We start from the raw sequence: 20,384 nt of genomic DNA, 5'->3' as shown, positions 1-20,384 counted from the left end.
AAATGTAAAACCTAACTGAATGACATTTAGTTAGCCAAAGCACCGTATCTTAGAAAAATAAAACATTTTTTGTTTTTTTTTAAGAAATCACTATTTTTTACAGTTTTTCATCCTTTGTTAGTGCTGCTAATAATAATGATAACATTAATAATTATTATTATTATTTAAGTTGTTCAAATTGTCTTTTGGGGTAAAAAAAAACACCTCTATCATAAAAGTATATTCTCATTTAATACTCTGTAAAAATATAAAACTGTATTATTTTGTGTACATAAAATCTAATATAATAAAAGGTGATATAATAAACGTTTACTAGGTAATCTTTTGATTATTTCTGGATACAACCTGCACCTACTGATAAGAAGTCCCACATATTTGCTTTTGATTACATTTATCTTCTCTGTCCTGTTGCATCTGTGCACCCCCAAGATTTGCTATTTACTGGAGATAAGCCAGTTCAGGCAAGCTCAAGCAACATATAATTATTGACAAAGCCTTAGTAATCAGCGCCTCCTCTGCAGAGATTGCCTGGACAGAAGAACCAATATAAATGTATCTGTACAAAGGCTCTATATCCAAGTGCAACTGTCTTTGTTTTAATGATGCATGCATCTCGGGACAGTAGTAAGAGCTACAAATCATTACTAAAAATATCTCGTAATAGCTCGTGCGCCACCCGTTGGGCCCCTTCTGCTAATCTCGTGTTTGTCTTGTGTTAGTAGAAGTTTGGTGAGAGACAATTCGCGCTTGTGAGACTCGTATTTTTCAGATCGTTTAACTGTTGTTCAGTTTGTGCTTGTGAGGTTTGTATCTGCTTTTCAGTGCGTGTAGTCAGTTCGCATTGATTTATTCAGTGTGTTATTGTCCCCTTGTTGCTGATTTTCAGCTCGCTATTCACAGGCCTTGCTGTTCCTCAGTGCGTTCTGTTAAGTTCGTTCTGACCAGCCGACCGTTTTGAAGCCATGTTGCGTGTACATACTCGTCGTAGAGCTCGTGCATTGTATGTGTTTGGTGCTGTAGTTCATTCTTCAGCCCAAGCCCAGTCCATGAACAGGGCGAGGAGGAGTTCATGGACGAAGAATTGGTTGCTCCAGCATGACCAATTCTCTCACGTGCCTTTGCTCCGTGAGATCCGTGAGAATAACCCTGAGGATTTCAGGAATTTTCTCCGGATGACGGACCCTGTTTTTGACCATTTGCTGGCTTTGCTGAACCCTTATATCAGCAGGCAGGATACCTGCATGAGGCAAGCCATCACTGCGGAGCGGCACTCGGAGCGGTGCGGCACTCGGCGACGGGGAGAAGCCTGCAGGACCTTAAGTCTCTGGGGATCATTATCCCAGAGACCGGTTCTGCCATCATCCAGGTCCTGCAGAAGGATTATATTAAGGTAAGAATTTTTATCCTTCAACGTCACATTTTATTGTATTTAATGTTTGCTAATGTAATGTATTTCTTTATTCAAACACTAATTACCATGATTGCAATATAGTGTGAATGTCCCCTTTATCCTCATGCATGCTATCATTTTTTAATGCTCTTTTTTGTACTGCATGCATATTAGCATTCACTAACCTCCTCAGCATGCTATGCTGGGCCCATATCCACCTAGTCTAGTCACTTAACAATGTATTTTGTCAGCTCCATTGTATTGCTTTACCCTAAAATGTCTGCAAATGGTCTGTGTGTCCTTAAAAATATTTAGAATCCCCTTCCCCCCTAAATGTCTCCAAATGGTCTGTGTGTCCTTAAATAGATTTAGACCCCCCCTAAAATGTCTGCATAGATGTTTCATAGTATTGTCTTAATAGCGGTGGTGTCGGCACAATATGAATTTCTGTATGTGGACATGGGGAAGAATGGCCGGATGTCGGATGGAGGAGTCTTCGCCCAGACGGAGTTCTACCAGCGTCTCCAGAGTGGTGGCCTGGGATTGACACCTGATGCGGATAACGTGGAAGGACTCCCCTTTGTCTTCATTGCAGATGAAGCCTTTGGTCTGGGCGAGCACATGATGAGGCCATTCCCCCAAAGGACCCTCACCCCGGAGAGGAGGGTTTTTAACTACCGGCTGGCCAGAGCGAGAAGACTTGTGGAGAATGCCTTCGGGATCATGGCCAGCCAGTTCCGCCTGTTTCAGAAAGCTATCCACATGGTGGAATACAAACTAAATCACCTTGTCCTAGCGTGCTGCATCCTGCACAATTATTTAAACAAACATTCGAGCAATTATATTGCATCACTTGGGCTGAGGCCGGGCTTATAGAGAATCCTCTGACGGGCCTGGATACTGGCCGTACTGGCTTGGCCCCCAAAGCTCCCGACAAGTTCGGGATCAATATGTTGAATTTTTTACGGGTGGGGGGCCTTTGCAATGCCAGACAATCTTTAATTTTTTTTAATAAAAAATAATGATCCAATAAAATCTCGAATTGTATTTATTGCTTACCTTTCTTTTTTGGCTGTCTCCTAGGTTATCCTAGTGCACTTGTAGTGCCAAGTGTATTTTCCTTTAGTAAATAAGCCCCATTGTCAATGTAAACATCAAATAACTTCCAAAACTGGTATTGAGCATTGAAAAAAGAAGCCACACATCTTGTTGTTTAATAGAGATGAGCCAAACACCCCCCTGTTCGGTTCGCACCAGAACTTGCGAACAGGCAAAAAATTTGTTCGAACACGCGAACACAGTTAAAGTCTATGGGACACGAACATGAACAAATAAAAAGTGCTAATTTTAAAGGCTTATATGCAAGTTATTGTCATAAAAAGTGTTTGGGGACCTGGGTCCTGCCCCAGGGGACATGGATCAATGCAAAAAAAACATCTGTTTTTTCGGGAGCAGTGATTTTAATAATGCTTAAAGTGAAACAATAAAAGTGTAATATTCCTTTTAATTTCGTACCTGGGGGGTGTCTATAGTATGCCTGTAAAGGGGCGCATGTTTCCTGTGTTTAGAACAGTCTGACATCAAAATGACATTTCAAAGGAAAAAAGTAATTTAAAACTACTCGCGGCTATTAATGAATACACATAAAAGTTCATTGATAAAAACGGCATGGGAAATAAAGGAATTGTCAAAAACTGTCTCTTGTCATTTTTAACATTTTTGACGGTTTTTTTGTGAAATGGTAGGTGTACTTTTGTACCCCTTTACCATTTCACACAGGGGGAGGGCCCTTGTTAAAAGGGGCTTCCAGATTCTGATAAGTCCCCCGCCCACAGACCCCCACAACCACCGGCCAGGGTTGTGGGGATGAGGCCCTTGTCCTCATCAACATGGGGACAAGGTTGAGGGCATGTGACCTGGTACGGTTCAGGAGGGGGGGCACTCTCTCATCCCCCCTCTTTTCCTGAGGCCTGCCAGGTTGCGTGCTCGGATAAGGGTCTGGCATTGATTTTTGGGGGGACCCCACGCCATTTTTTTAAAAAAATTTTGGCCCGGGGTTCCCTTTAAAATCCATACCATACCTAAAGGGTCTGGTATAGATTTTGAGGGAGACCCCACGCCTTTTTTTTTTTTAATTTTGGCCGGGGTTCCCTTTAATATCCATACCAGACCTGAAGGGCCTGGTATGGAATTTAGGGGGACCCCCCACGTCATTTTTTTAAATTTTGGTTTGGGGTTCTAATAGCCACGAGTAGTTTTACATGACTTTTTTTCCTTTGAAATGTCATTTTGCTGTCAGACTTTTCAAATTTTAGGATTTTAAATATATCTAATTTTTTGTTCAAACAATAGAATTTTTTTTATTTAAATTTTTTTTTTTATTTTTAAAAATTTTTAAACAAACAGTCCTCTATTCTTTTTTTTAAACAAACAGGCCTCTATTTTTTTTTAAACAAACAGGCCTCTGTTTTTTTGTTTTGTTTTTTTTTTAAAAGAAACGGGGCTCTATATATTTTTTTTTTCATCAATTTTTTTACAAACAGGCATAACACGTTTAAAAGTCAAAGTCCAGAATGGGGTCAGCAAAACAGGAAATGAAGAACATGATCAATTTTTTTTTACGTAAAAGTGCTTTAGATTCTCCCCAAAACATCGATCATGTTCTTCATTTCCTGCTGCATATTGTCCAGCTGATTACGCATTAGGTCAAGGCTAGTGCACATGGCATCAATATCCCCATTCCAAGCCATGATCTGCCCAATTAATTGTTGTGCACTGTCGGTGGTAAATGGTTCCCCTTCCACATCACCTAAAATTAATGAAAAAAATGTATTTATAAATATGCAGGCATACATAGATTATCATAAGCTGGGGTGTCAGACACTCACCTGGTGGGGTGCACATGTCGCCCACTTCCTCCACCTCTCCTTCGTCCACATCCCCGGGGGGGCACTGGCACTTGGACCTGCTTCCACCACTTCTTCCGCTTCCACAACCAGATCACCTAAAATTGATGCAAAAAGATGTATTTAGAAATATGCAGGCATACATAGATTAACAGAAGCTGGGGTGTCAGACACTCACCTGGTGGGGTGCACATGTTGCCCACCTCTGCTTCCTCCACGTCCACTGTGGGGCTTGGGCTGATTTGCCAAACAGGCTGGTGAGGTCGGGGGTCCCTGGGTTCAGGTTGTCTGAGTCTTTTCTCCCCTATGAGAATGAAACAAAAGGTATACTTAGCACACGCATATTTGAGTCCAGGAATAGGAATATGAAACATTGCATTGAAGTGGCGTACAATTGTCTGTTTGGGCAGAGATCCAAGTTGAAGACATAATTAAAATTCCCTAGGAAACAAGCTGGAATACTTACCTTTTTCGGCCATGTTTCACAGATAGAGACACCCCAACAAGTATCCACTGGAGCACCTGTGTGGGTTAACCAAAAAAATGTATTCTGGTGTCCCACACTAGTGCTCCTGAGTCCAGATGTGTAAACAGCTGCTGAGTGTCCTCTCACAATAATCACTGAATGAAGTTTGTTATTCATTCTAGTTTCAAAAGACATCTAGACAACAATGTCCTAAACTACCAAGACCAAAATGTTGTTTAAACCCTGTATCAACTAAATACATCGTATATATTTTTTTAAACGATTATTACTACGAACGATGTTTCCTACGAACGTTTAACGAGTAAAACTTGTACAGCAAAGAAAACCACATGGATATGCAAGGTAATAATCACAATAGGAACACACGACAAGTACTTACTTTTTTGCTAGCGTCCGAAATGAAGGTAAATTTGATTAACTTTGTAGCAGCCTATACTGCTTAAAGAGGCCTATGTTGGGATAAGTAAGATTATGAGAGTTTAGCCTAACATTAGTGTTTTTGTCTTGTGTATTATCTTGGACAGAAAACATGAATACTAAGTTTAAAGACCCTGAATTTATTGAGAAGTACAGGGAGATGAGGAATCTATGGGAGGTCAAACACCCTGCATATTATATTAAAACAATAAGAAAGTCAACGCTGGAGAAACTTGTCACATTTGTGCAGACTTTCATCCCAGAAGCAACCTTTAAGTTTGTGGAAAATAAAATTGGGATCTTGCGAAATATGTATAGGAGGGAGCATAACAAGATCCAGATTTCCCTGAGATCAGGAGCATCAGCAGATGATGTATATGTACCCAGGCTGTGGTACTACAATAAACTACGTTTTCTTGATGACCAGACTGAAGCCAGGGCATCACTTTCAACCCTTGCCTCCACCCTTCCATGCACCCTTCCCTCCACCCTTCCCTCCACCCCAGCACAGGCTGATGAGGACCAAACTGGGCCTTCCATCCTGGAAGAACCGGATGTGCCCATCTGGAGCTAGGTATATTATTTTTAGACATATTTAGTGTCCTAATATTAATGATGTTATAATTGATTACCTATTAAAGGATTTAAAAAAAAATGATGTATACATAACAATTGACAGTAGTGGCCAAAAATGTTTGTCACCAGCTTTAAAAAATGCTGGTGTCAGATTTATACTCTTTTATGTATTATGTTATGTATTAACATGAATTTGCAAGTCATGAGCTGAAAATTGTGTGTCATTGATGAACCAAAAACTAAAACTAAAGAGGGAGGGACAAGAAAGCGCCCACCCTCCTGAACCGTACCAGGCCACATGCCCTCAACAGTGGGAGGGTGCTTTGGGGTAGCCCCCCAAAACACCTTGTCCCCATGTTGATGAGGACAAGGGCCTCATCCCCACAACCCTTGGCCGGTGGTTGTGAGGGTCTGTGGGCGGGGGGCTTATCGGAATTTGGAAGCCCCTTTAACAAGGGGACCCCCAGATCCTGGCCTTCCCCCTTGTGTGAAATGGTAAGGGGGACAAAAGTACCCCCCTACCATTTCACAAAAAAACTGTCAAAAATGTTAAAAATGACAAGAGACAGTTTTTGACAATTCCTTTATTTAAATGCTTCTTCTTTCTTCTATCTTCCTTCAGTTTCTTCCTCCATCTTCTCCTTCTGGTTCTTCTGGTTCTCCCTCCGGTTGTTCTTGTCCGGCACCTTCCTCCATGGCGTCTTCTTCCCTTCTTCTCTTCGAGCCACTCCGCATCCATGATGGCATGGAGGGAGGCTCATGCTGTGTGACGCTTCTCCTCTTCTGACGGTTCTTAAATAATGGGGGCGGGGCCACCCAGTGACCCCGCCCCCTCTGACGCATGGTGACTTGACGGGACTTCCTTGTGGCATCACGGGGAATGCCACAGGGAAGTCCCGTCAAGTCCCGTGCATCAGAGGGGGGCGGGGTCACTGGGTGGCCCCGCCACCCGTTATTTAAGAACCATCAGAAGAGGAGAAGCATCACACAGCGGGAGCCTCCCTCCATGCCATCATGGATGTGGAGCGGCCCGGAGAAGAAGGGAAGAAGACGCCGACGCCGTGGAGGAAGATGCCGGACAAGAACACCGGAGGAAGAACCAGAAGAACCAGAAGAACCAGAAGAAGAAGAAGATGGAGGAAGAAACCGAAGGAAGATAGAAGAAAGAAGAAAGAAGAAGCATTTAAATAAAGGAATTCTCAAAAACTGTCACTTTTTTAGTGAAATGGTAGGGGTACTTTTGTACCCCCTTACCATTTCACACAGGGGGGAGGGCCGGGATCTGGGGGGTCCCATTGTTAAAGGGGGCTTCCAGGTTCCGATAAGCTCCCCGCCCGCAGACCCCCACAACCACCGGCCAGGGTTGTGAGGATGAGGCCCTTGTTCTCATCAACATGGGGACAAGGTGTTTTGGGGGGCTACCCCAAAGCACCCTCCCAATGTTGATGGGCATGTGGCCTGGTACAGTTCAGGAGGGGGGGCACTCTCTCGTCCCCCCCCTCTTTTCCTGCGGCCTGCCAGGTTGCGTGCTCGGATAAGGGTCTGGTATGGATTTTTGGGGGGCGCCTTTTTTTTTAATTTTGGCGCTGGGTTCCCCTTAAAATCCATACCAGACCTGAGGGGTCTTGTATAGATTTTGAGGGGGACCCCACACCATTTTAAAAAAAAATTTTGACCGGGGTTCCCCTTAATATCCATACCAGACCTAAAGGGCCTGGTATGGAATTTCGGGGGACCCCCCCACGTCATTTTTTAAAAAAATTTTTGGTTCGGGGTTCCCCTGTGGGGAATTCCCATGCCGTTTTTATCAATAAACTTTTATGTGTATTGTCGGACTGGCAATTCATTAATAGCCGCGAGTAGTTTAAATTACTTTTTTCCTTTGAACTGTCATTTTGCTGTCAGACTGTTCTAAACACTGCTCCCGAAAAAACTGACTTTTTTAAAACTTTTTTTTGTATTGATCCAGGCAGGACCCAGGTCCCCAAACACTTTTTATGACAATACCATGAATATAAGCCTTTAAAATTAGCACTTTTGATTTCTCCCATAGACTTTTAAAGGGCGTTTCGAGGCATTCGAATTTGTTGTGAACACCCCAAATTGTTCACTGTTCGGCGAACTTGCGAACAGCCGATGTTTGAGTCAAACATGAGTTCGACTCGAACTCGAAGCTCATCCCTAGTGATGACCTGGCTTCAGTCTGGTCTGACAGAAGACGCAGGCTGGTGTAGTACCACAGCCTGGGGACATATATGTCATCTGCTGCTGCTCTTGATCTCTGAGATTTCTGGACCAGATTTCTGGACTCCTCAAGATCCCAATTTTCTTTTCCACAGACTTAATGTGTGCCCTGGGGCCAAAAGTCTTCACAAATTCGAAAAATTTCTCCAGCGTTGACTTCATCTTTATAACCATAATAAATGGATATTTTATTTTACAAAAATACTTGCCTATGTGTTTTTATTAACATCAATTTTTTAGAGACAATGTCAAATTAACAAGGATCAACAAACTCCTTGAGGTTCCAAAAACAAAAAATTATAGTGTTCTTGTGGTAACTTTACACCAAAAAAATGAAAAAAGCAAAAAATATACAAAAAAAATGTTCTTTGTGGTAACTTTACACCAAAAATAAAAAGATATATGGAGATAAATAGAAAATAATTTTGTAACAATCCTAAAAAAAGATCTTGATGAAATAAAAAATAATAAAAGTTGACCCAAAAAAACAATTGTGTAAACATTAGTATGGAGATACGGGTTTTAAAAAATACAATATCATTCATGAGATCAAGAGAAATAATCCAGAAATAAGTTTGTGAGAACTCCGTGTGAATATGAACAGCAAAACAACTTTACATATAAAGAAGACAATTAATGCGCTGCATTCAACGATCACAGAATTTGCAGCGTGAGGAAGGTGTTACCTACAATATGAACACTAGTTTTTCCAGACCGAGAGCTTCCGTTTTTGTACTTGCTTCTGAGCATGCGTTGTTTTTTGTCGGACTAGCATACAGATGAGCGGATTTCTTGATAGCAACTGGGTCCGGCGGAGTTACGACGTAAAGATTTGAAGCATGTTTCAAATCTAAAGTCCGTCAGATTTTCGACTTGAAAAGTCCGCTGAAGGTCCGATGAAGCCCACACATGATCGGATTGTCCGCCGGACTCGGTCCGTTGGACCAGTCCGGTCGAAAAGTCCGCTCGTGTGTACACGGCATTAGAGGACATTTTTTCTGATGGAGATTGCTTCTAGTTACCAGGTGGCATAGCCAAGAACTGTCAATATATGATGGTGTCCACTGTGGACTATGGCAGTGGTACAACCAGATCCATAGCAAACGTCTTCAAAAAGGACCTCAATTCTAGGCAAGGATACCAGTGAACTTAAAAAAATGTGGTTGCTGTTCATTAATTTTACACTCAGGGCAATATTTACTATGCTCCTCAACCGCTTTGCAAATATTGGGCCAAAAAAAACTACTCAATCCTCTCCTTTGTTTTTTCTACTCCTAAATGACCGCCCGACACATGAAAATGGGCCAGATTTAACATCCTTGTGTGAGACTTTAGAACTACCAGCTGTTCCCCAACTTGCTCCCATTACTTCTTTACATGATACAATACAGTAAGTCCTAGTATACTGCAAAATGAGGTATACCAGGCTCACTTCTGGTTCTTGGCGTACCCCACTGATCACACTGTTTTCATGTGTTTGCCAAATTGGGATTCTGCAAATACATGCCCCTAAAAACTTCCAAGGGCAAGTATATCTGTTATTTCTGGCACTGGTGTGGTTTCTTCTGACTCATTAACCATGACTGCTACTGGGAAGCTGTCAGGTAACTCTAACATAGGAACTATACAAACTGAGGTCGGTGGGTATAGACCATAGGGTTTGTTTATGGACAGAAGGCTGGCTGCGGGGGAAAGTCGTCCAAAGGGTGGTGATAAATAACATGTATGAAGAATGGTCTAGGGTAGTTAGTGGGGTACCCCATGACTCTGTCCTGGGATCAATTCTATTTAACTTATTTATAAATGATAAAGAGGATGGGATAAATAGCTTAATCTCAGTGTTTGCTGACAACACAAAAATATGTAGGGCAATAACATCGTAGAAGGATATAGAACCTTTACAGGAGGACCTGAATAAATAAATGGAGTTGGCTACTAGATGGCAAATTAAGTTTAACATTTGTAAATGTAAGTTAATGTACTTGGGGGGTAAAAATATAAATGCAAGTTACTCATTGGGGGAGAACCTCTAGGGGATTCCAGGATGGAGAAGGATCTAGGGGTCCTAGTAGAAGACAGACTGAGCAATAGCATGCAGTGTCAAGCTGCAGCTACCAAAGCCGGCAGAATATTGGTATGCATTAAAAAGGGAATTTACTCCTAGGATAAAACGATAATCCTGCCACTTTATAAAACTGTGGTTCGGCCACATCTGGAGTATTCTGTCTAGTTCTGGTTATCAATCTTCAGAAAGGATGTGCTGGAGAGAGTCCAGAGAAGGGCAACTAAATTAATATGTAATGGGAAAGACATCTAAATGAGAGAAAAGGCTGCACACCCCAAACTGAATTGTAAATGGGAAAGGTTCCCCCACAGGTTTTGTTTTTAGCAGTAAAATATCACAAATTATTTAATGTATAAAAATAATTTATTAAGTGAGTAAAGGTCACATATTAAACATTAAAATATGAGCTCTGGTACATATACCAGGATGCAGCATTGCAAACATACATTTATACAGCATTAAAGATAATAATTGCTAAATCAAAAAATCCAACGCGTTTCAACCTATTCGGTCATAGTCTGGGGGGTTAATTTGCTCTAAAACAAATGCATCAAATTTTTACTTTCAAAAAACATCTTTCAATATGCACCAATTACATGTACATAGACATTGCTATATTTACCACTGAAAGCTGGAATGAAAAGCCTCAGAGCCAATGGTCTAAAATCAGTTGAATGATCTGACCACATGACCATCTGCACCTCCTCGAGAGAAAAGCCCAGCCCAGAAGGCTTACAAGAAGCCATGTTCTATGCCTCCCCAGAGGGGAGCAGTTACAGCACCAGCAACAATTGTACATAGTGGCCATATTCTCTTTAAGGACTGGATGACCTTAATTATGAGGGAATACAAGTGCTAAATTTATTCTAACTGGAGAAGAGACGCTTGAGAGGAGATATGATAGCAATATACAAATATCTCAATGGAGATCCCAGCCAGTGTAAGAGGACATGGGGCCAAACAATGAGACTGGAAGAGAAGCAGTTTAACCTTAAGCTGCGTAAGGGGTTTTTCACTGTCAAGGCGATAATGATGTGGAACTCTCTTCCACAATCAGTGGTGTTGGCAGGAAGTATGGATGGTTTTAAAAGACTCTTGGACGTGCATCTTAGGGAAAACAATATACGGGGATATGGGAAAGTATTTTCTACACACGCACACACAGACACACACACACAGCAACACAGGTTCAACTGGATGGACTATTGTCTTTATTTAACCTTACCAACTATGTACTTACCAACTGTCAGCATCCCTCTCAAGTTCAGGCAAAATATTAACATCATTTTACAGACACATTTTTAAAACTGGTTACCTTTTTATCCCTTCCTAGACACACTGACCCAATGACGATGACAGACAAACTTCCACTCTGTCAATCTTTTTTTTTTTTTTGCTATTTATTTTGGCCCAAATGTGTAAGATTATAAGGAGTAGGGGGTACAGGATACCCAAAAATAGCAGCAAAATTTACTTTCACTACTTACAATTTTACTATGTAGCATCTTGAACCTCTGCCATCGGATAATGCAGACTAAGTTGGCCAGATGCACAGGTACTTTTAGGACACAGTTTAAATGCTGTCCTTGTCTTCTGCCTCTGTAGGTAGCTTTTGCTTTGAACCCCCTAGGACAGTGATGGCGAACCTCGGCACCCCAGATGTTTTGGAACTACATTCCCGATGATGCTCTACTACACTTGAGAGTGCCAGAGCATCATGGGAAATGTAGTTCCAAAATATCTGGGGTGCCAAGGTTCGCCATCACTGCCCTAGGATCTTTGTTGGGACAAGTTGGGCAAAGGTCAAGGCAATGTCTTAAGCACAAGGGACACTATGAATCCCAGGTTGGCCACCTGTCTCAATGGCAGAAATCTGTGGAGCTCATTGACTTCTTCTTCAAAATCAACAGTTGTAGTTGCAGGCCTTGCCTGTGGCCAGAAAGCCTAAGCATACTCCTGTAGATGTGCATTGGTCACAGTCTGGTCACTCTCGGTAGAGTTAATGGCGACCAAGGCAGTAGTCACTGCTTCCTCAGTGGTGTGTCTGTTTGTCCAGTCAACTGACTATGCAGGACCCTTCTTCAGGTTAAGCTTAATTCTCCAGGCAGCAAGTCTGTGAACAATGAGCTGGACTCCCCAAATATGTATGTCCTTTGCATAAATCCTTTAGTTATTGGCCTAGGTTAAAAAAATATCCATACCCTCCAACACTGTTGGCCTTTTCTCTATCTACTGGAGAACACTTGCCAGATGCAGGCAAAAGAAACAATGTCCTGGGCTTAGGATAAACCTAACAAACCCAAATAATGTAAACAATCAGAGCTCAGGCTGGCTAAAGCCTAACTGCCAACACTAAATTTAAACCAAAGGCACTCCAGCTTATTATCCCTACTTTGGTTAGCATTGTATATATATGTATATATTGTTTTATGACTCCTATATTTTGTTTAACAATAGGTGTCTGTCTCTTTAAGGTTCTACCTGCATCTGAGCACCAATTTGTAAGGGGGCAGGCTCAACTAGTTTTGGCAGTGGTAAACCATACATAAAACAGGAATACCCAGGAACAGGTTTGTCTTGCACTTTTGTTCTGTAATGCAACAAACAAACAAAAACTGTTTCAATGCAGGAGAGCTTTGTACAGCAAGTCCTTAGCATAAAACAAAACACCTGCTTGTATGAACCACTCAGGTAGCCCACTGGCGAGTTGAACGAAAAAGAAAAAAAGGCTTGGATCCACACATTTGAGGTGGATGGTGAAATCCTCCCCACTGAGCCTTTGTATTCTGACAGAGGGGAGACTTACCTGCCATCAGAATACACTGATCTATATAACGGAAATATATAGCTGAATATATTGCCAAAATTTCCCCATAGGGTGGTTGTACAGCTATACAACTATCCTGCCCACACATGGCTTGATATTTGTCCACTCCCTGCTGAACTGGCTGAATTTCGATCCATGTATGACTGGCTTAAAGTGGTTGTAAACCCTCCACTTTCACTTTAGCTCATCTAATATCTATATATAGCAGGCAGCTGATTGCTGTCTGTGAAATTTCACTTACTCTTTCTTTTTCCTTATAATCTGTCCTGCAACTGTAGTGACGTCCTGTAATCTGTAGTGACGTCAGCAGCGCTTGCGCAGTCCATAGCTTCTTTAACAGCACGCTATGTCTGCCCTTTCACTATCCTCTGCATGCCGGGTCATCGACTGTCATTGAGAATGGCACGGAGGAAGCCTCGCTATGCTGTGCTCTCCTCCTCTCCTTTCTGGTTCTCATCTTGTGACTCTATAAGACGTCACACAAGGGGAGTGAACCAAAGCAGCACAGAGACTTCCATACATCGAGATAGAGGCTTGGTTTAGACGCGATCACGATCCTACATGCGTGAGATTGAAACAGGGAAGGAAGGAAGGGCAGAAATGACGTCCACACAAGAGCCAGCAATCACTAGTAAAGACGGAGCGGCCGATACCCAGAAGAAGAGAATGTTTACAAAAGCTAAAAAAGGTGGATTAAAAACCTCATTTTAGTCACCTTTCAATGTGTAATGCCGCGTACACACGGTCGGACTTTTCGACCGGACTGGTCCGACGGACGCCGACGGACCAAACCCAGCGGACAATCCGATCGTGTGTGGGCTCCACCGGACCTTTAGCGGACTTTTCCAGTCGCAAATCTGACGGACTTTAGATTTGGAACTTGCTTCAAATCTTTATGTCGTAACTCCGCCGGACCCAGAAATCCGCTCGTCTGTATGCTAGTCCGACGGACAAAAACCGACGCTAGGGCAGCTATTGGCTACTGGTTATCAACTTCCTTATTTTAGTCCGGTGTACATCATCATGTACGAATCCGTCGGACTTTTGTGTGATCGTATGTCCGTTCGTTAGAAAGTCCGCCAAAAGTCTGTCGAAAGTCTGTCGGACTGGCTGTCGGACTTTTGTAGCCGAAAAGTCCGACCGTGTGTACGCGGCATAAGGCTTACAAATACATTGTTGGATCATAATATTTAAAAAAATATAAAAAATGTCCGGGGTTTACTTCCTCTTTATCTAAATTCATGAAAATTCCTGACTAACAAGGAGTCTTTTTTTTTTTATTCCCAACAAATATGTTAAAAAGGCACAATAAATGTCTGGTGTAACAACTTGATCATCTCAAAGCCACATACTTAGATACATAATACTTTGCGCATATGTTGTCCACATGATAGATTAACCTTTGACTGTTCACCACAGCAACGCATAGAGAAACCCAACACATTTCAGAATATACATTCTTTCTTCGTGGTTTCTTTTTTTCCAAAATAGATTTTTATTGAAAGAAAAATAGTATAATATAACAGTATCACAGTATCATCATACAGTTGTACAAAAGGTGGGGAATAGACATAAATTCTTACGATTGAGACAAATGTAACAATGAATTGACTAATAACAGACAATCTCTTGTTGATGATTTACTATGTCAGCGCGGGGGGGGGGGTTTAGATTAAATCCAGTAACATATTAAAGTAACTATCGAGAGGTTGAAGTTAAATATGGTGGCATAAGATATTTCTTCTTCTTTTTCCCCTCTCTTTCTCCCTCCCCCCTCCTCCAAGTCGCTGTTATACTTCTTAGAGGAGGATTCCCAGTCGTTGGGTGAGGGCATAGGAGTTTGTATGACAATTCAATCCACGTGTAAGGTAGAGGTGTTGGTCGGGAGCTCTGTTAGGAGACCCAAACCGTATAAGGGGCTAAGAGGGGTTGTAGGTGGACAATGAGAAATAGATAAAAGAAGAAAAAAGAAATGGGGGGGGGAGTAAAAGAAGAGAAAGGGGGGGGGAAGTGGGGGGGGAGGGGTGACCTAAGGGGCTTGAGGGGGGGGAAGAGGGAACAACAAAGGGGAGGGGGGGGAAATAAGGGGGCTAGAGGAGTGCCTTTCTCCTCGGTCTCCGTCACTTGTGGTGTAGATTCGGTTTGGTGTTGTTTTATGGTGAAGCAAGTCAGGTTTGTTCGATCTCAACTCTCGGAAAGTGATATTGGGCTAACTTTGACGTGTGGCCCCCCATACTCGTCCCTTGTTTAGGGGTGGGGGGTCCACGTCAACTGGGGAGGAAGAAGAGGTATAGGAGTGGTGAGGCTGAGAGGTTTATACAATACAGATCGTGGGTGGTGGGTGGTGAATTTAAATGGGTAGGTCCAGGTCGAGATTTATGTCATCAGTGTTAGGTATCTGTCGGTTGACCGAGAATGGGTCCAGCATGCCCACGTCTTGGAGAATCTAGCTGGGGAGTCTCGTGAGATGGAAATAAGTTCTTCCATTTCCGCTATTTTATTAACTTGTGTGAGCCATTCTTGGATGGTCGGAGCATGAGGCGTACCCCAATGTCTAGGTATGCACATTTTCGCTGCATTTAGTAGGGGTAAGATCAATGTTTTACGGTAGTATGACGTGGATAAATCTGAGTGATGAAACAGGCATTGTGTTGGCGTGTGGTCTAAGTTATAGGTCGATATTGATTCCGTGAGTTCTCGGACTTGTATCCAGAATGATTGAATAGCTGGACATGACCACAGGATGTGTAACAGTGTGCCCGGTTCATCCCCACATCTCCAGCATTTGTTGGGAAATGAAAGGTTCATTTTATTCAAGATGGCTGGGGTTCTGTACCATCGTGTCAGGGTCTTATAGTTATTTTCCTGAATGGATACTTTCAGGGAGCCTTTATGGGCAATCGTGAATATGTGTTCCCATTGGTCTTCTTCTAGTTCTGTTTGTAATTCTCTTTCCCAAGATTTGCAAGCTTTCCCTTCTTTGGGGGAAGTTTCAGTAAATAGTATAGCATATATGCTGGAGATTAGATGTTGTTGGGGATTGGATTGAGAGCATAAATGCTCAAATGGAGTAAATGTTCTTGATATAGAAGAGTCGCGGTTGGCTTCCTTTAAAAAATGCCGAATTTGAAAGTAAGTCCAGAATGGTAAAGGGTCCCTAGTGATGGCGGGTGTCAGTGTGAGGCGATCTAGAAAAGATCTGTCGCGGAAAAATTGATGTGCTTGTATGTTGGGGAGTTGCCATTGGTTTGCTAGAAATTGTGCGGACATGCCCGGAGTGAAGGCAGGGTTCTGTCTTATAGGAGTCAAAGGGCCCGGGGAGAATGATATGTGTAATTTACGGCATGCGTCCCTGAAACAGTCCAGGGTCGGTCCAATGAGAGGGTGTTCTTTGAGAATGGGGGGGATATGTGTTGACGCCAGCCAGGGTGCGGATTTCAGCGGGAAGGGGGACAGTGATCCTTCCAGTCTGACCCAATCTTTGAGTTGGGTGTGTAATGACCAGTCCACAATACGGGTAAGGTGGCAGGCCCAGTAATATTTTTTCCGATCTGGAAGCCCGATGCCCCCCTTCGTCTTAGGCTTTGTCAGAAGATCATATGCGATTCTCTGAGGTTTTTGTTTCCATAAGAATTCTGTACAAAGCCTTCTATAGGATAAGAAAAATGACGGGGGGAGTTTAATGGGGATAGCTTGTAAAATATACAGAATGCGGGGAAGAATATTCATTTTAATAATCGCTGCACGCCCGAACCAGGAAAATTGGGGTTTGTTCCAATTTTTGAGATCAGCAGAGATCGTTTTGAGGATGGGAAGATAGTTTTGTGCAAAAAGGTCTGATAGGTTCGTTGTAAGGTAAATGCCAAGGTACTTAATTGCGTTTTGTCGCCATTGGAAGGGGAAGTTAGATTCACACTGTGCAACTGTTTCTTTTGGGATGGTGACATTGGGGGCGTGTGATTTGGTGAAGTTTATTTTAAAATTAGAGATGCGCTGGAAGAGGTGGAAGTCTTTTAATAAATTTGGAATTGAAGTGTGGGGCTCGCTAAGGGAAAGTAGGATGTCGTCGGCAAAGGCTGCCAACTTATAAGTGTGGCCTGATATGGGTATGCCTTTAATATTCTCATTTCTCCTGAGGCAGTTCAGAAGAGGTTCAAGGGTTAACACAAAGAGGATAGGGGAAAGTGGGCATCCTTGCCTCGTTCCGTTGGCTATGGAGAAGGCGTTTGACAGATGTCCGTTAATCCTAACTCTGGCCATGGGTGTCGTGTATAGAGACATGATTGAGTTAAACATGCGATTTTGGAGGCCTAAGTGTCGTAGCACTGCCCCCATGTAGTCCCATGCCAGTCTGTCAAACGCCTTCTCCGCATCCAATGATAGAAAGAAACCTTTATGTTTATTAGTTGTCATCCAATGATGGAGATTTATGGCTTTAATGGTGTTATCCCTTGCCTCTCGACCCGGAATAAAACCGACTTGGTCTCCATCGATCAGTGATGGTAACAGGGGAAGCAGGCGGTTGGCTAGGATTTTTGCAAAGAGTTTTATGTCAACATTTAGTAGGGAAATCGGCCTATAGTTACTTACTAGGGTCGCGTCTTTTCCTTCCTTTGGTATAACTGTAATGTGGGCTTCAAGGAGTCTATGGAAGGGGAGCGCGGAGGAGGACAGGGAGTTGAAGGCTTTGAGAAAGGGGCCTGTGAGTGTCTCTATGAAGGTCTTAAAGTATACGGCTGTGAAGCCGTCTGGGCCAGGACTCTTTCCGGCTTTTAACTGTTTGATTGCATTTTTGAGTTCAGCTTCCGAAATGGGGAGTTCTAATTGGCGAGCATCTTCTCTGTCAATCGGTTTAGGGCAATGTTCTTTTAGAAAACTTTTAATGAGGGATCGTCTATCCTTGTTATTAGATGCACCTTCGGTAGTTGTGTCGAGATTGTACAGTGTAGAGTAGAATGCTTCGAATTGGGAGGCTATGTCTGGGACTGTGACTTTCGATCTACCTTGGGAGTCGTTGATCGTATGGATATTGGAACGTGCTTTGTTTTTCTGAATGGCTCGGGCCAGATACTTTCCGCTTTTATTTCCGAATTCATAGAACAATTTCTGTTGTAGGATGAATTTACGTTTTGTTTTTTGTGACAGTTCTGTGAGTAAATGTTCTCTTGTTTGTGTGAGTTCACGATATGTTTGTTGGGCCTGAGTCTGTTTGTGAGCTAGCTCTAAGGTTTTAATCTTCTGGATTAGATTTGAGATACTGGCTTGGTGGGCTTTTTTCCGCGACGTTTTGAGGGCAATAAGTTTGCCCCTTAAGACGCATTTATGGGCCTCCCACTGTGTTAGTGGAGATGTGTCTTCGTTGTCATTGTCGGTAAAGAAGTTGTGTATGGTTTGTCTAATGTCTGTGATATCTCCTTCTGAGGTCAAGAGGGTAGAATCTAGGCGCCAGATTTTTGAAACCTTCTGATGCTCAGGGAAAGTCAGTGTCATTGTGATGGGGTGGTGGTCAGATAGGACCATAGGTTCAATTGTCGCATGAGAAAGGAATGGAAGGTCTGGTTGGGAGAGGAAAAGATAATCGATTCTGGAATATCTGTCATGAGGGGCGGAGAAGAATGTGTAGTCCTTGACATTGGGGTGAAGAGTGCGCCAGGTGTCATGTAAGAGCAGGTCGTTTAATTGCAGTTTGATTTGGCGCAGAGTTCGGTATGGCAGCGATGTGGAGCCTGAAGAGGTGTCTAGAATTGGGTATAGGGCTACATTAAAGTCTCCTCCGAGTATGGTTAGACCAGCAGAGAAGCCTGATAAAAGTTGGGAGATCTGTCTAAAGAAGCTAGATTGTGCAGAATTGGGGCTGTAAATATTAGCCAGAGTTACAGGCCGGCCCTGTATCTTGCCTTTTAAAAAGATATATCTGCCTTCCTTGTCAGTAAGCGAATCAGAGAGTTCCCACGTTAAGTTTTTGGAGATCAGGATTGAAACTCCCTTAGTCTTTGCTTGTGGGTTGGTAGAATGGTAGGAGTGAGGGAACCAGTGGTTTGTAAGCTTAGGAATCTTGTCTGCACGAAAGTGGGTTTCCTGGAGGAAAACTATGTTGGATTTTAGTTTGTGCATCATAGACAGAACTTGGCTGCGTTTTTCTGGGATATTGAGCCCTTTTATGTTTAGGGATGTCACTTTTAGTGTGTCGTGTTTGGTGGTAGGTGGTGTGTGCGACATGCTTTAAAGGGATGTGCTCTTTCGTCGGTTTGGTCAATATACCTCTTCGAGTGTGTTAGGGGTGGATCGTGGGAGTATAGTTGGATCGAGAGGAGTCGCGGAGGCGAAGTGGAGGTGACGGAGACCGAGGAAGCAGTAGAGGGGGGTGCGGGAGATGGAAATGGGCTTAGAGAGTCTGAGGGGGAAAGGGGACTGTCAAGGGTAGAGGAAGGGGATGGGAAAGGGGGAAGAGGAAAGGAGAGGATGAGAAGGGACAAAAGGAGGGAAGAGGAAGGAGAAAAGATAGATAAAAGATCAAGAAAGATATGTGATATCTAGGTGTACCGGAGGTAAAGAAGGGTTCAGAGACCCCTCTTATGGGGTAATATGTTATCCGGTATAGGTCAACGGGGGATATAGGATCCCGTTGAGTGGGGAGGTGGAGGGAGCCGGTGGTGATGGGTTAGAGATAGAGTGTAATCCTCTGGTCCTCAGAGGGGTGTGGATGGTCAAGATAGAGGAGTGAGCCTATAAGTTATAGTATTAGTCTTGGGGGTTAAGGAATAAATGAAATGAGGGGGATCTTAAATTTAAAGTAGTGTCATTGCCAAAGATAGAATATCACGTGAGGTCTTTTGGGGCAGGAGAGTGAGTCCGCCTGACTGGGGGAAGTCGGCCTTAGCTATTGTGGGGATGTGGAGCGAACGTCTAGTTGTGAGTCGTTTAGATAATTAGAGAGACAAGTAAGGAATCATCTGTACCATCAACCTTATAACATTAACCAGACTATATATTTAGTAAATAATTCTAGCGTTATTTATGCTCGCCTTACTCTCAGAGTAGGCCTCCAGCCTGTGCGACCGTACCCCATACTGTATAAGAACCGATAGTCTGAAATTTCACCAAAAAGGTGGGCCGGCCCGGTTTACTCAGGTATCTATACATCTGGATGTCATGATATAGAGATCAATGACCAGGCGGAGTATGGGGTCTTTCACACATGCCGGAGGTCTCCCCGGGTTCTTTTGCTTGGTTGCCAAAAACAAACTTGGTATGTTGTGTTGAACTATTGATAACGAAACGAGAGTATTAAAAAATAAAAAAAATAAAAAAAAATAAAATGGCATATCATTACATGTTATGCACCCAGGTCTTAGGCCTGCCCTACGCGGGGTCAGCCATACATTCGGTGAGGAGTCTCTCAAGATTCACCATATACCTTAGGTCATTGTATGACGAGTATTCAAGTAATGACAGTAATAGTAATGATACTA

Source organism: Aquarana catesbeiana, linkage group LG05 (assembly GCF_042186555.1).
Source record: "Aquarana catesbeiana isolate 2022-GZ linkage group LG05, ASM4218655v1, whole genome shotgun sequence".
Lineage (NCBI taxonomy): Eukaryota > Metazoa > Chordata > Amphibia > Anura > Ranidae > Aquarana > Aquarana catesbeiana.
The sequence above is the reverse complement of the archived record's forward strand: the minus strand, read 5'-3'. Positions refer to the sequence as shown.